The sequence below is a fragment of the Notamacropus eugenii genome, chromosome 3 (genome assembly GCF_028372415.1).
Source record: "Notamacropus eugenii isolate mMacEug1 chromosome 3, mMacEug1.pri_v2, whole genome shotgun sequence".
Taxonomy (NCBI): domain Eukaryota; kingdom Metazoa; phylum Chordata; class Mammalia; order Diprotodontia; family Macropodidae; genus Notamacropus; species Notamacropus eugenii.
In genome coordinates this window covers 137,387,439-137,404,049 of record NC_092874.1, presented here as the reverse complement: position 1 = coordinate 137,404,049, position 16,611 = coordinate 137,387,439, and the positions used below count along the sequence as shown (strand labels likewise).

At 36.8% G+C, this 16,611-nt stretch overlaps 1 long non-coding RNA gene across 1 annotated transcript; it reads right to left on the bottom strand.

Annotated features, from left to right (window-relative positions):
* Nucleotides 1-741: 741 nt before the first annotated feature.
* LOC140531268 (uncharacterized) lies at nt 742-5,821 on the bottom strand. The gene is made up of 3 exons (XR_011976311.1): nt 5,589-5,821; nt 3,636-3,763; nt 742-2,083 (listed from the first exon to the last, which is right to left on the bottom strand). It is a non-coding gene; the product is annotated as an uncharacterized lncRNA (long non-coding RNA).
* Between the last annotated feature and the right edge of the window lie 10,790 nt (nt 5,822-16,611).

Genomic DNA, 16,611 nt, shown 5'->3' with positions numbered 1-16,611 from the left:
TCAGCTCCCAGAGTGTAGAGGCCTGCCACTTGAAGGGTACTCTAGGAAACTTTCTTTTAGTCACTGAAGGAGCTCTTCATCATCTCTGAAAAAGATCGGACTATATACAGTAGAAAGCACAATGCATCAGCCATTATATCAAAGTACCTTATTCTAATGTGAAATGTCCACAAGACCTGTACAAGCTCATGGGAGCTTTCTTTCATAAAACCCTCTCATTCTCTGGAGAGATTATTCCAGAGAAGTGAGGACTGTGAAAGCATTCTTTAGCTCTCCTCCTTTTGCCTTCAGTCTTCTTTTGGTTCTGTGTTCATTCTACCATAAATATTTTTGCTCAGCAACACAGCACCCTTAAAAGATTCTTTTAATATTTTACTGCCAATAGTGACTTCAGCCCTAGAAGACTGCACCATTCATTATGGTCTACAGGTGCCTTTCTGTCACTAGATATTTGGAAGATAGCCTTTCATTATTTGGATCAATTTTAGATTGCTTTTGCCCTGGCATCCCTCCCACAAAGATTAACTTTTTATGACATAGGTACACTATACATTATTATACAATAATTATTGTCTTTAGCCATTGATAATCAGCTGAATTATTTAGAGACTATTGCTAAAAGTAGTTCTTTCAAAAAAAACTTCTTCTGTTAGACTGTCTTGTTCTAAATCAGGCCATGAAAATTATAGATCAAAATGTGTACCATTTTTACTACATAACAGTCGGCTAAGGTAAAAAAAAAGTTGTAATCTCTGTTTCTTTGACCTTGTGCTCTTTTACCTCAACAATGAGTCTGGGTTCCATTTTAAAATGTAAATATTATTAGTGCATATAGGAAAGATCACCTCTGTTTGAAAGTGACAGATAAATAGATACAGAGCCTGGGCGAGTCCTAGGCTGAAAAGAATCATTGCAGAAGGGATTATGTCTCCTGTGTTGCATTAACTTTGGGAAAGTAAAGTATTTATATTAACATATAGGAAAACAATGAAAAGGAATGAGCTCACAGTTATAAACAGTGAGTTTATAGTTTAAACAGTGAGTATTTCAAAGTTCATGTCAAAGAATCTCCCTACATGCCTTCTTCTTCTCTTCCTTCCTTTTCCTTCCCTCCTTCTGTCCCTGCTCCCCTCTGTCTCTGTCTTTCTATCTTTTGTCTTTCTGTCTGTCTCTCTGTCTCACCTCAGGTTCCAAATTGCTTGGTTTATATTCAAGATATAAAAAGTGTGCAACAAGTGATTTTTTTAAAAAAGCACAAAGTTCTAAAATGACTGCATCTATTGTTCTCTACCATATTTTCCCCCTTAAATTTCTCACCTAACATTTCTTCAGCAATCTCAGCTAACATTGAAATGACTCCTGATACCTGATACCACCCCCCCACACACACACACACAAAATCTAAGTCATTACAGAGACTCAGGTCAAAACATTTGCTTTCATTCAGGTAAACTGCTGCATCCCATCAAGAAGAGATCCTCTGTGCTTTGGAAGAGTTAAAATAGTCTATTTTGAAAAATTGAAACTAAGGACTAACTTTCACTGTCTTGGTCTATGTGCCTTGAAGTGCTGCAAATTCATTGGAAGAAAACAATGAAAATTTAAATAGTCATGGCTAGAGGAGAGGTGAACTGGACTAGTATTCCATTGGATCAGTCCAATTCCCAAAGACCCATCTAAGGAACTTCATTCTAGTTATTCCAGCTTATCAGACATTGAAACATGCCCATATGTTGGTCCCAGATGAAACAAAGTCACTCAGTGTGAGCATCTTACGTTGATACAAGACAAAATAGAATGACTTCATGAGTCTTCAGTTTCACTGAGTAGACACCTTGATCTTCAGTCTAATTCCACATTTTTGCTTTGTGGTTTGAGACATATGTTCTGGGTTGTTTGGATGTCGTTGTGGGCTTTTAAAGTTCAAATACAGCGGGTAGAGGCTGCAGCCTTTAATGCAAGAGTGATCACTCTCTTCTTGTATATTCTTAAACATGTCTTTTCAGATATTCACCTGTATTTCTCTAATGACTGTATTGTCACAGTTTAGCATTTTTCCTCCTATTTCTTCCCCTTGGTGATTCTGGAGATGCAAAAGGTGTTAGACAATAAGTTCGACAGGATGCTTAGACCTCAGAATCAGAGCTGAGTTAATTAGAGGCTACCATATGTGATTTCAAGAATGGAGAAATTGTTTTAGGTAGTGTTACCCTCTTTTTCATGTGATACATGTTAGCAAATCCCCAGTTATCAGTTCTACTTCTAAGAAGAGGTACCTTGACATAGTAGAAAAAGAGAGTCTCTTTCAGGCTTCTGGATAATTTCAAAATTATATAAACTAGGAAAAAGCAAAGAGTTTTGCTTCTAATAATGTTCATTTATGAATGACCCCAACTCTTCAATGCTCTCTGATTAGGGGCAGAAGCTAAAAGTGGATATTTTTTGCCTTCTGAGCACTACATTAATGAAATTGAAGGTTGGAGGCCTGATGGGGTATGTGTTCTGCAACAATTTGAATTCTTAGCCAGGAATCCCCATGGTGTTGACTTGAAGGGGAAAAAAGGAAGCAAAGTCGTCTCCAGTTTTAAAAGGCAAGAATATTTTTTAAAAGTCAGATATGAAATAAACTACTTATGAGAAAAACGACTGTAATACTACCTCAGTTTTCAATGATAGAGGGATCTATTTAAAACACTCTGACATAAAAAATAAATCAGCTTTGACTTCAATTATGAAGTGCTAAAAGTAGCATTCTCTGATAGAATGGGTTTCCGACTTCTTTTAATGATAAATATGCATGAAAAGAGTAATGTCACCATGGAAACAAAAACCTTCCCATATTTTTTCACAAGGCAAATGTTATAATGGAAACTTGGGATCCTTGCAAAAACAAACAGCTGAAGACCAAACTAGTAGGAAGGAAACATTGGTTTTATACTCTTTAGTTCCAGGTTCCCTTACCTCTTTACATTTATTTAGTGTCCTAGAGGACATCTTATGATGCTCTTATTGATGCCTTTCCCTTATTGCTGTTAGTTTTGGTTTTTAGAAATAGTTCATCAAGAATTACAAAGAATTATTCATAAAATAGTCATGTACTCTTGAGTTCTCATCATTTCAAATGACCACATACTAACTAGAAATCTTGACTCCTTCCCTTTGCTGTGAAATAGACAAGACAAGATGGAACATGTATCACATGGACACACTGAAAGGTATTTGGGCCAAAAAAAAAAATCGTTCCTTCCTATTTCCATTTTCTAAGTGAAGAATGATGGGGAAGAGGAAATAAAGATTACATGCACTGATGTCAGTGTGAGACAAAGGCATTTATCCAATGGTTTCTAAAGTTTTTGATGTTAGAGTATGGCCCCCATCATTCCCATTCCCACTTATTACATAGTGACTGGAAGGTGGAATCTACTTCTTTTAATGAAGACTCCCCTAATTTAGATCTCTTATCCACGGTTGCCTTCAGATTCAGAATTTCAATATTTTCAGTAGTTTCATTATTTTTTTCAAGTGAAGGCTTCTTCAATCCATCTTCCTTCCTAACGTGTATGATATAGTAGAGAGTATGTAATGGGGATTTACAATGTTAGTTTTGGGGTTTTTTTCTAGACCTACTGTGTTACCTTGAGCAAGTTACCCTTCTGAGCCTCTGGCATATGTCCTCCTTGAAGATAGGGACTATTTATTTTTTTCTTCGTATCCACTGTGCCAAGGTCATATTAAATATTTAACAAATGTGCATTGATGTTATCTGTAAAACAACAGTAACAAGAAGAATTAATATGCGTGTAGTACTCTAAAGCCTACAAAGCATTTTACATACATTATCATTAGAGACCTTGGTACAGTAGATGGAGTTTCAGACTTGAAATCAGAAAACAATGAGTTTTTGACAGTATCTATGTGACCATGGACAAGTCATTTAACTTCTCTGAGACTCTGTTTCTTCATCTATGAAATGGGGATCGTAGTCCCTGAAATACATACTTCACAAGTAGTTGTGAGGTTCAAATGAGTTAATGTATGCTTTGCCAACCTTTGTGCATTGTATTAGTAATTGTTCCAATTATTATCAAAAAAATGATGTTCTAGTTGACTTCAGCAAACATTTATTAAATGCCTAGTATGTGCTGAAATGTGAAAATGATGTCGAGTCAACAACTCGTTTATTAAGGTCTTACTAAGCACTAGGTTAAGTGTGGGATACAGAGAAAGACAAGCATAGTCCCTTCAAGGAGTTCATATTGTAATGAGAGAGGCAATGGGCAAACAGCTTCAGATATATGAACTATAGATAGAGTAAGGGGGGAAAGAGTAATGTCAGATGGAAAGCACCAGTGGGTAGGGGGACTGGAAAAGGCTTCTTTTAGCAAGTACGGCTTGAATTGAATCTTGAAAGAAGGCAAGAGGTAGAGTCAAGGAGGAAGAGCATTCCAGGCATGAAAGATAGCTAATGAAAAGACTTGGAGTAAAGATAACACTTAAAGATAAAGCCCAGTATAAATATAAAATCTTATTTGATTGTAGTGCTTTTCTCTCCCAATAAAGACAACTAGTACTAAGAACAGTAACATGGGAGCTTCTATTAGAGACATTTCAAGTATGTTTATACCACCCCAAAATATCATCTGATTGAAATATGAAAAATTCATAGACCCATCTGTTTCCATAACACCAATGGACTTGCAAATTCCTGTATAGTCATTTTCATTTGATTTGCTTTGCATGCTTATTTCTATGTCTGTGTTCTGTCCTATCATCAGAATTATCAGTGATTACGGAGATACCAATGAGGCAATTCAATATAGATCTTCAAATTTAAAACCAGTGACAGACTCTTGCCGCAAGGGATTCTAGCAAGTTTAGAATGGATGAGAATCTAATCCATTCCAGCACCACTCAATCTATGTGATCATCTTGGCAGAAACCAAAGTTTGTTTAATAGAAATAAAGTAAGACACTTCCTACTCAGAGTCCTAAGAATTTAATTCAGGAGAATTCTAACTCTGGGAATATGTATTCAGCCCCCAAAACAGTAGATACCTCTCCTCTTCTTCCTGACAGTGCCTAAATTTGGATTTCAGCCCTCAGTTAAAGTTGGCTTTGCTTGGTAGACTGTAAATGAACTCTCTGAGTACCCAACTTCCTTCTCAGTTTGTTAGAAATTTGCTTTAAATATTTACTTAAAAACAATTATGTATGGACAGAGGGCACTTTCAAAATATTGTTAAGTGGTAATGAAAATATACAATTTGTCTTTGAAGTCTAGAGACATTTTATTTATTATCTTTGAAAAAAGTGTTATTTAAACATAACACTTATGGTCTGTGTTTTAGTGGTAGCTCATTCTCTCCCTTGATTATATTCCCTCTTGTAATGTATTTCATTTTATGTGTATATCTCATCTGAACTAAGCAAGAGCATATTGAAGGTAGGGAATCAGGTCATATTATATCAGCTCATAACTTTCATGTGTTCCACAATGTTGGGCACGTTGGAACACTGTGCCAGACACCTAGCAGGTCCTCCAATTGAATCCATTTAATTCTATATAACAGTGAAAACTAATTCCTTACCTTCATGGAGTTTAAAGTTTACTGGAGAATCCAATAGGTATATAGACCCGTGATAATTTGAAGAGAAAAAGAGAGTGGAAAAAAAAATTCAAGAGGGAAATCAGGCTTCCAAACACATAAGATGAATATCATAGGAAGGAAGAGATTCCAATAGGCAGAGTTGTGGAGGGAGTGCCTTTCCAGGCCTGTGCCAATGCAAGGAGAGGGGAGATAGGAGACAGGACTTGGGGAACAGCAAGTAGACAGGTTTGGCTGGAACATAGAACATAGAATGCTCAATTATTATTTGTGAAGTAGAACAATTCATTTTGTATAATTTGCATAATTACTCAGTTGAAGAAAATATCAAAAAAGTTAATGAATAGAAAATGTCATAAGCTCAGATTCAAAATATAGTTTTAAAAACTGTATCCAGATGCATATTGGTGGTGATGAATATAACATATTTATCATAAAAAGTACACTGATTTGATATTCATGAGAGATGGGTTTGTGTTCAGGCTTTACCACTGAATAGTGTGACCTTAAGACAATCACATCATCTTCCTGAAGCTCCATTTCCCTGTATGTAAAATGGAAAGACTAGTACTCAACTTCACAGGACACTTGTGAAGACCTAGGGGAATAAGTATTAAGTTGTATCTCAGAATATATGTTTTCCATCCAGCTTTCCAGGGCAGCGTGCTTCCAAAGAATTCCTTTTTGAAAGTTTTCTAACTTCTCTAAAAGCCTTTATGCAAACTTCACATGCATGATTCTATGACCAGCAACCTCCCCCTTCAGTGAAATTCTAGAGCACTTATTGTCTGTACCACTCATTAGATAATTAATCACATATTGCCTTGTGCTGTTTTGTAACTTTTCATGTGTATATGGTTTGCCTTGCTGACTAAATTGTAATCCCCTCAAAGGCAGAGGTCATAGCTAATACTTCTTTGGAATTTCCAAAGCACCCAGCATAGTCCTAAGGACAAAGTCCTATGGACACAGTAAGCAGTCGATAAATATTACTTTAATTGAATTTTAAAAGTGAATCATATATGGATGGCCCACTAAATTAAATCCATTCAGACTGATGGAGGAGATGTAACACATGATGCCAATAAAAAGCATGTGCGTACACTACAAAACAAGTGATTTTAAACAATAAAACAAAGGCTGATCTCTCTACCCTGTACTTAATCCCCATTCAACTATTAATTAACTAAATTAGGCTGTTCTTTTGGATTTAGAACTCTCAACTTTATTTAGTACCCTAATGAGTTAAAGGAGTTTTTAAAGTACCTGAATTTTATACTCTCATATGGTACTAAACCTAATTTGCTTGTTTCTTTAACCCTTCTGGTACATACTTTTAGGCAAGTGACTAAAGATGATCAAGGGGAGAGGACACATAGAATGATTAGGCAACTTTTCTAAGGTTGCAATATTCAGTAGTGGAACCTGGCTCCCAATCCAAGGGTGATTTGGGTTATATTATATTTTGTTACATTTATAATTACCAATGTGTAGTGTCTGGATAATTTTTTAAATTAAACTTAGAACCTGATCTTGTATGTTTTCTCTTACTGAATTCCTTATCATTTTCATTAACTGAGTTCCTAAATTAGAGACTCAAATGTTTCCATTTTCATTCCTCTTCCTCCCCCAAATTGTCAACCCTCCACTTCTAACAAGGTACTGGGGGTGTAAAAACAGGAATGACTTAGCTCCAGACATAAAGGAGCTTAGAACATGTGAGAGGGAGAGGGTGGATTAGTGTTATAGTGTCTGGCACATGGTAAGCTTAATTAATGCTAGTTGATGAGCTAAAAGTGTTATATAAGAGAGTGTGGAATAAATGTGAAGCAGTAGTCTGGTCAAAGGCCTATGAAACATTTGAGGAGAGGGAACTAATTTTCCCTTGAGGGAGGACCTTCAGGACCACTCTAAGGAGATGTCACTTTCCATAGGCTTCTAAAGGCCTAGACTAGTGTTCAGTAAACAGAGATAAACAAAGAGTCCAGTTGAGGTATAAGAAAAGGCTTCTGGAAAGATGTAGAGATGAGATAAAACAGGACAGTACAAGACTGGAGAAAAGGCAATTGTCCAATACGATTCCAACATAGAGCTCATAAAGGGAAATTGTCAAACACTAAGTTGGAAACATAGGTTAGAGCCAGATTATATAGGACATTGCTAGAATGAGGACCTTATTGTGAATACTTTAGGCCTATGATGGGGAGCCAATTAATTTTTTTTCACATTAGAGTAGATGGTAAAGATTTGGCTAACCATTCCTTTCCATTATCTTTATACAATAAAATTCCAATTATCTGTTCATCGTGATTAGAGATCTTGGCATTAATGAGTGATTTTGATTTTTTTTTAACCACAAATTATAGCATTTATGTCTCTTTAAGTATTCCAGGTTTTTAGATAAGCCAAATTATTGTCTGCAAGGTAGGAATTTTTTTCATACTTTTCCACAAAAAGGTCATTTTTAAAAAACAGATTTAATCACATCTTTCAGATCTCCTACATGCTTTTTTATTGCAAATAATGCTATATTTTTTTCAACAGTAGATCCTAAGAGCACCTGGAAATAATCATCTTAATAATTTTACACTCACTAGATTGTAGAGGCACTAGACTCTAAGGAGATGGGAAAAGCTTCAGGTAGATGATAGCACTGGAGCTGAGCTTTGAAGAAAACTATGGACTTTTAAAAGATAGATCTGAGAAAGCAGAGAATACATTTTCAGAATGAGGAACATCCTTGCTAGGTAAGGCATGCATATGGGAGATAAAAGGCCATGGTTAAGGAATAAAAACAAGGCAAGCTTGGCGTCATTGGTGAAGAGGACTAATGTTTTCCAAGTCTAAAATTATAGATTGAAGACAGATTATAAAGAGGTTTAAATGCAAGATCAAGGTGTTTGTACTTTATTAACCATTGGAACTTCTTAAGCTGGGAATAATATGGTTAGAACAATCCTTTGGGAATGAATCCCACTGGTGGAAGTGTGGATGATTGGTCAGAGAGGGGAGAGACTGGATGCAAGAAATCAATTAAGAAGCCCTTTACTAGTCCAGTCAAGAAGTTGACAAAGACCTGAACTAGATGGTGCTTGTGTGAGTGGAGAGAAGGGGACACACGTGCGGGGTGTTATGTAGACAGCATAAACAGCTAAGTGAGCTTAGGGTTGAAGGAGAATCAAGAAATCAGGAAGACCATGAGTCTGTAAAACTCTGCGATTGGTAGGATCATGGTACCATTGACGAACAGGGTTTCAAGGAGGAAGGGTATGTTTGAGAGACCAATAATGACCTCTGTTTTGTACATGTTGGAACAAATATTTGGAAATATTGAAATGCTGAGGCAGATAGATGGCAGAATCCAGTGCTGGATCCTGATTCAGAAAGACCTGTGCTCAAAGCCAGACTTTGACACTTAACTGTGTGACTCTGGGCAAGTCACTTAACCACCCTGCCTCCGTTTCTTGATCTGTAAAATAAGGGTGGTGATAGTACCTACCCTTCAGAGCTGTTGTGAGGCTCAAATATTTGTAAAGTGCTATATGCATGCTAGACATCATCATCGTCATTATAATCATGCTGTAAGACTCATGAGAGAGACTAGAACTGGATATGTAGATATGGCAGTCAGATACAGCAGAGAGGTAAAGGAAGATGAAGACTGAGAAAGGTCCTGGGATTAGGCAATTAAGAGCTCACTGGGAACTATGCTAAAATCAGTTTCAAATGAATGATGAAACCAGAAGTCAGATTACTAAAGATTGAGAAATGAGGGGAAAGGAGAGGATTTGGAGGCAATAAGTGTAGATAATATTTTTGTTTGGTTTGGTTTGGTTTGGTTTTCCCCCTAGGAATTTGACTGTGAAACCAACCTGGATATGCCAGGGCTAAAAAAAATTGTTTTGGGGGGTTGTTTTTACTTTTTTTCTTGAGGATGAAGATTGTTTCTGTAAGTAGCTTGGAGGGAACTTATAGTTATTGAGAGATTGAAGATTAGAAAGAAGGGATGAATAAGTGTGATGGGGATTCTGCTAGAGGAGAAATTAAAAAATGGGCTCGAGAGAACAAGAAGTTGGGGCTGGCCTTGATGAAGAAAAGGGTCACCTTTTCATCACAGACTACAGTAAAGGAGAGAAAGGGAGATGTCTGTCGCCAAGGGATTTTGAGAGCTAAGATGTGAGAGAAATGAAGAATCAGTTGGTAAAATGATAAATATTTTATCAAATTAGCTACCAAGGCATTATACAAACTAACACCATATCTATGTATTTCCAAATGTTCAGGTGAAAACTGAAAAAAAAATCAGCACCAAGTCCATGTTTGTTTAACCAATGTCATGAATCTTAACTTTTGTGACTATCCAGATCTCTAAGTAGATTTTTTTTCAAATTTCATCTAGGTATGTCAATATCCAAATGAAGTAATATAATACCAAGAACATAGTCTATGAGTCAGATGGCCTGGGTTCAAGATCTAACTTCAGCTCTCACTATTTTGTGCGACTGAGAAAGTCCCAACCTGTCTCAGTTTCATTTTGTAAAATGCAAATGGTAATACTTCTGCTACCTACTTTACAGAGCTGTGAGGAAATTGATCTGCAAATCTTAAATCGATATAGAAATGTAATGAAAATCCCTTACAACTTTAACCATTTGTACTTAAAGGATCATAGATTTAGAGTTAAAAGGGAACTTACACGTTATCTAGTCTAACTGTTCTTTTTTTGTGCATTGCAAAACTGAGACCCATAGAGGTTAAATGAATTAACCAAAGTCACAGAAGGAGTAAGGTGCCAAAAGGAGATTCAAACACAGGACTTTTGACTACAAATATGCTGCTATTTGCACTCTCTCTTGGTTCTTCCAATTTCTTTTAGTAGCCAAGAAAGTAGTACACCTGTATCATCTTTAAACAAATAACATTGTCAACACTGTCCGCAGAAGTCATCATTTTGACATCCCTTTTAAAGATTTTCTAGAAAGTCATACTAACCCATTGACAAACCTCAGTTTATGTTGAACAACAAAGACAAAAAAAAAACCCTCAATCAATTCTTATTAGAATTAGTTCGGTTCTAGGTAAGTTAAGCTCTAATAGTGGTTTTCATAGTGATTGTATGTAATTAATTTGTTCGGTTAAAAAAAAGTGTTACATTTTTAATAGGTAAAAATGTCAGAATATAAGCATGGTCAAGTGCCAAATCATGGTTTAAAAGAGGCTGTTGTAAGTCTACATAGCATTCTTTATAGGTCACTAAGATAAAATAACGTGTGGTCTATAAAGCCATAACGATGTTTTTTTGAGAAGGAAAACCATTGGGGATATCATATTTCAGCAGAAGGTGTATAGTGAAAATGTGCTGGACTTGGAATCAGGTGAGACCTGGTTTTGAATCTCATCTATCTGATACTTCCTAATTCTGTGGACCAAAGGGATGGTGGAAATAGTGAAAAGAGTGTTAGATCTGCTTTCCAAGGATCTGAGTTCAAGTTTTAGCTTTTCTATTTGCCACTTGTGTGAACTTGGGCAATTCATTTAACCTCAGTGGGTCTCAGTTTCCTCTTCGTACACTGAGTAGCTTTTACTAGAGAGCCTCACAGGTCCCTTTCAACTCTCAAGCTGTTATTCTTTGACTATAGAAAAGTCATTGAACTTCCCTTAGCCTCAGTTTTTTTCATTTATAAAATAGGGATAATAATGTCTGTCTCGCAGGATTGTACAAGAATTAAATGAGAGAGGGTATATGTAAAATATCATATAAATACTCAGTTAGTAGATTACACAGAACCTGTTCGCCTTACCCCTTAGCTCATTTATTAAATACACACACCTAGGAAATAATTTGGCCACAAAGCATACCCCTCTTCCCAGCTAGCTGTAGTTCTAATGCTATCAGTGATCATGAGGAGAGAATGCTGGGAATGGCTCAACAAGAATCCAACACAACTATTTGAAAAGAACAACAAAAAAAATTGAAAGTGTAATTGAAAGTAAGGGTCACACATTAGAAAATTAGGGGATGGTAGAAATAAATGGAGTTATTTGGTACTCTGAAAAAAAGTTCCTTTCATTACAATCATCATTAATGACTACATTTCCAATTGTATTTATTTTCTAATTGCAACTACAACTAATGATTGTCAAATGATTGTCTTTCATCTTGGTTATTCATGGAATATGGAGCAGTCATAGACTTTTGTTGTCGTTCAGTCGGTTCAGTTGTGTCCAACTCTTGTAACTCCATTTAGGGTTTTCTTGGCAAAGACAGTTGAGTGGTTTGTCATTTCCTTCTCCAGCTCCTTTTAAAGATAAAGAACTGAGGCAAACAGGATTAAGTGACTTGACCAGGGTCACACAACTCATAAGTGTCTGAAGCCAGATTTGAATTCACAGAGATAAGCCTTCCAGACTTCATGCCCAGCACTCTTTCTGCCTAGCTGCTATTAATTAAAGACTAGTTTCTTATAAATCCTCAAAAGCAAGAATCACTTCACAAACTTGAACGTAATTAGAATTAAGGAAGATAACCTGAATATCCACATGGTGTAATTTTAGGAACATTAAAAAAAAAAAATGCTTTTCTTTCCAGATCTGCCATCCCCTACTGGCTGATCATTGACTTGCCACTGTTATAACTACTTGTGGTTAAGGTTGAATTCAACATTTTAAAACTTAAAGAGTATTGAAAAAGACAACAGTTTAAGCCGTTATCAGTGGGCTAGCTGGAGAAGGGCTACGGTACCTGAGATGATGCACACAAAGGGACTTTTTGCCTGTTCACCATTTTGTCTAAGTCTAACCTTGGGAAAGAAAATACTGAGCATCTTATTATGAGATTTGAATGACACTAATTATGTCTACCCCACCCGAAGTCTCTTAGGGTACTCTCCAATATTAATTAATAAACAAGCATTTGGTAAATGCCTTACCTGTATCAGACACTGAGCTAAGGGATGAGAATACAAAAGACATTTATGAAACAGTCCCTGTCCTCACAGACCCTGCATTCTATCCTTGGAGAGAACATATATAGTCAATACAAGGTAATTTCCCACAAGAAGACAGTAGCAGCTGGGAAGATCAGCAAAGGTTGGCACAGAGAACAGAGCACTGATCCTGGAATCAGAAAGACCTTGTCCAAATGCTGCCTCAGGCTCTTACTATGTGGCCCTGGGAAATTCACTTAACCTGTCTGTCTCAGTTTCAGGGCAGCTAGGTGGTGCAGTAGACATAGGACCAGACCTGAAATCAGGAAGACTCATCTTTGTGTATTCAAATCTGGCTTCAGACACTAGATATGTGACTGCTGACAAGTCTCTTAAGCCTGTTTGCCTCAGTTTCCTCATCTCTAAAATGAGCTGGAGAAGGAAATAGCAAACCACATCAGCATGTTTGCCAAAAAGAACCCTGAATGGGATTATGAAGAGTCAAACACAACTGAAAAACAACTGAACCAAAAGGAAATCTGTTTTCTCCATTGTAAAATGGAGATGATAATAACTCCTACCTCATAGAGTTTTTGGTGCAGATCAAATGAGATAATATTTTTAAGTGCTTAGCACAGTGCTGGCACATGGTAAGCACTTAATAAATGCTTGTTTTCTTCTCCTGGATCACTTTTTGGCACAAGGAGAGGAAAATTGTTCATTCAAGGGAAGAATTTTCCTGACTCTGCCTCTATTACCCTAGTGGAGCCAAGAGAAGAGATGATACCATGACTTGGCAGACGATACCATGAAGAAACGCTTCAATTTTTTAAAAAATGAATTTTCATCATATATTAGATAGAGAACCCAGCTGTTTGATTGGAAACTTATCCTCATCTTTTTTTCCAAGAAAACAATACTTAAACATCTTATTTGTGATTCAGATTGAAAACAATTTCAACACTTGTGTATTTCAACCAATATGTTTGTTTTCTACTTATTTACAGTCATATTTTTTCATGTATGAAAATTTCCAGAACCCCAAATGCAACTTGTAAATAATTTTGGCTTGGCAATGCCTCGTGTGCACTAACAGATTACATATTGTTCTGATTAGGCAAGGCAAACATGGTACTGAATTTGTGGATGTGTTTTAGCTCATGATGACAGCTTATGTATGATTTACAGCATGGACTGCTCAAGGAGGCTGTCCTAGTTCAGTATTCCTATTTATTTATGCCAGAGTTTGTTATAAACAAAGCAATTTAGCTGATATGTCAGATGGCTACTGACAAAGAGCCTTCAAGAGCTTCACACACACACACACACACACACACACACGTACATTTTGTAAAAATCACATAAATGTATTTATCTTCTAAGAAAACAAAGTTGATGAATTTGAGAGGAAAGTAAAGACACAAGGCATTTTTCAATCATTTCGCTGTACATTTCTTGAGGATTTTTTTTCCCTCTTCATTTTTTTAATTTAGTAAGACAGGTTGCATATAAGTTGGTAATCCCCCCAAACTGAAAACATCATCAACAAGAAAGTTAGAACATTCTACTCTGAAAAGACATCTGTCTCTAAGAAGGAATTTCCTTTTAAAGAAAGAGGAGTCATTATAAGTCAACTTCTGCTCTCAGGTTCACTTATAAAGAAGTTTGACTTCCAGAACTTGCTCCCTTTCCATGCACAGATTTTTGCATGATCTAATTGGCAGAAGGTGGCTCCAGGTATAATAATCATATAAGCCTGATAGCAGGAGCCTTTCTCACCTTCACACCAGTCATAAATCATTCCAACAGGGGAATCACTTGTTAAAAGCTTAATGATCAGAAGAAAAATACAAATTTTTGAAGGGGAAAATGGGGACCCACTCCCAGATTTATCTCATCAACTGCACCTTACATCCTGTTTGACCACACAGGAAGGAAATCTGGCTTGTTGCAGAAGACCAATAAACTGGTTCTTCTGAAGGAGGTTGATGAATAACCTGGCAGGCAGTGGTGGAGAGAACTTTCTTTCTTGGCTGGTATTTTCTTGCAGTATATTCACGCTTTGATCAAATGTTACTCCAGCTTGAAACTTTCACGTTGGGAAGGGAAGCGTCATCAGAAAAGTTCTGTGTACCCCATAAACTATATAAATATTTGATGACTGAAAGGCTTGTTTGTCCTTGGAATTCACTAGAACTTATAGATCTTGTTTTCCAAATGGTTTCTATAGTAGTTAAATTTATGATTTACATATCTGCGACTTGAAGTGGGGGGCCAGAGTAGAGGGGTGGGTCAGGGAGGGAGCGGTGGGCAAAGTAAAATGATTCTATTATCCAATCATGAATTTAAACCTTAGAGGTTATTTAACCAAACCCCCTCATTTTATAGATGAAGAAGCAGAGGCCCAATGAGGTTAGATTACTCCCCCAGTAGTTTATACAGGTTGTAATTTTCCGAGCCAGGATTTAAACAGGGTTTCTAATACCAAAGCTAGTTCTTTCCCCCTGCACTGAGCTTCCTTCTCCAAACACTTTCAACCCCTCTGTCCCTGGGAAAAGAGGGTACGGGGGAAAGAGAGTTGGTAGCAGTCTATCAGAGCTGGTAGTGTTAACTAAGGGAGTCAGGGAAAACTCTGAGATTTGGGTCTGTTGGGGCTGAACTAGAAGAACCTGAAAGAACAGGGTGTTGTGTTTTCCTGAAGCCACCTTGCGACCTCTTCAGAACAACTGTGCAGTGCTCATAAAATTGCTGCTTGGGCAATTCCACCTCACAGGCATTACTCAGTCACCCCATGACCCCTGAAATTACTGCTAAAAGCTCTAGTGGGAATTCTGATGGGACCTTAGATTTTCCTAAACTCACATGGTTGATTGCCTGGAAGGGAGAGAGAAACAGGCAGACAGGCAGACAGACAGGGCAGACAGATATATAGACATTCTTTCCTTCTTCAAAGAGAATTTTCTCTTAGGGACTTAGGCAGAATTTCTGCACTGCTCTAATGATCTGCCGCTGGACTTTTGGATTCTTAATGTTTTATAAAAAAGGCCCAGAGTCAGTCACAAGATTTTCCTGAGTGGCATCATCTTAATGAAAGCACTTTGTTTTTCTCAAATTCATTAAGAATTATTCCTACCTATTGAATACTTTTGATTGAGTAGAGCTATCTGGACCTTCTGTTATTAATTAATTGTAACTGACCATATGAAAACATTCCCCAAGCTGAGCATTGTGGTACATGCCTATAATCATTGCTATTGGGCAGCTCTGGTTCAGTTGGTGGATCACTTGAGCTCAGGTTCCGAATTATAGTAAGACTAAAGGTAATAGGGTGTCCCCATTCATTTTGAAACCAGGACATATAAAGAGGGAAGAAGCTACCTGGGTGGAATCTGAGCAGGTTAACACCTCCGGGGCCAATCAGTAATCAGGACTGAGTGACCCCTGCACTTCCAGTCTTGGCAAGGTAGGGAAATTCATTCTCCAAAAAACCCCCAAAAACTTCAAATCACCAATATCAAAACAAATACAAATTAAAAATAAAAAACAAACCATTGTCAAATATATTTTAAAAATGGGAATAGTCAATGCCATTCAGTACGTGAAAGGACAGGCATTGTTGATTGTAGTCTAATCATTCTGGAAAACAATTTCAAATTATACAAGAACAGTCATTAAAATGTCCATAGACTTTGAAGTAGGCTAAAACCCAAAGGAAGTCAGAAATGGAAAAGGACAAAGTTCTAATATATACTGAAATATTCATAGCAGAACTCTTTGTGATAGTAAAGAATGGGAAACAAAGTGGGTGCTCATCATTTGGGGAATGGCTGAAAAATCTCTGTCATATGAATGTCATGGAATATTATTGTTCCTTAAAAAATGATGACTCTGAAATTCAAAGAAAAATGGAAAGGTTTATGTGAATCTGTGTAGCCCAAAATAAGTAGGACCAGGAGAATACTATACATAATGACTAAAACAGTATAAATGAAAAGACCACTAAAAAGAAGGTTGAATTCTGAGTAACTTAAAAGAAAATCCCCCTGTCTTGGAGGAAAGATAATGAAATATATCCCCTA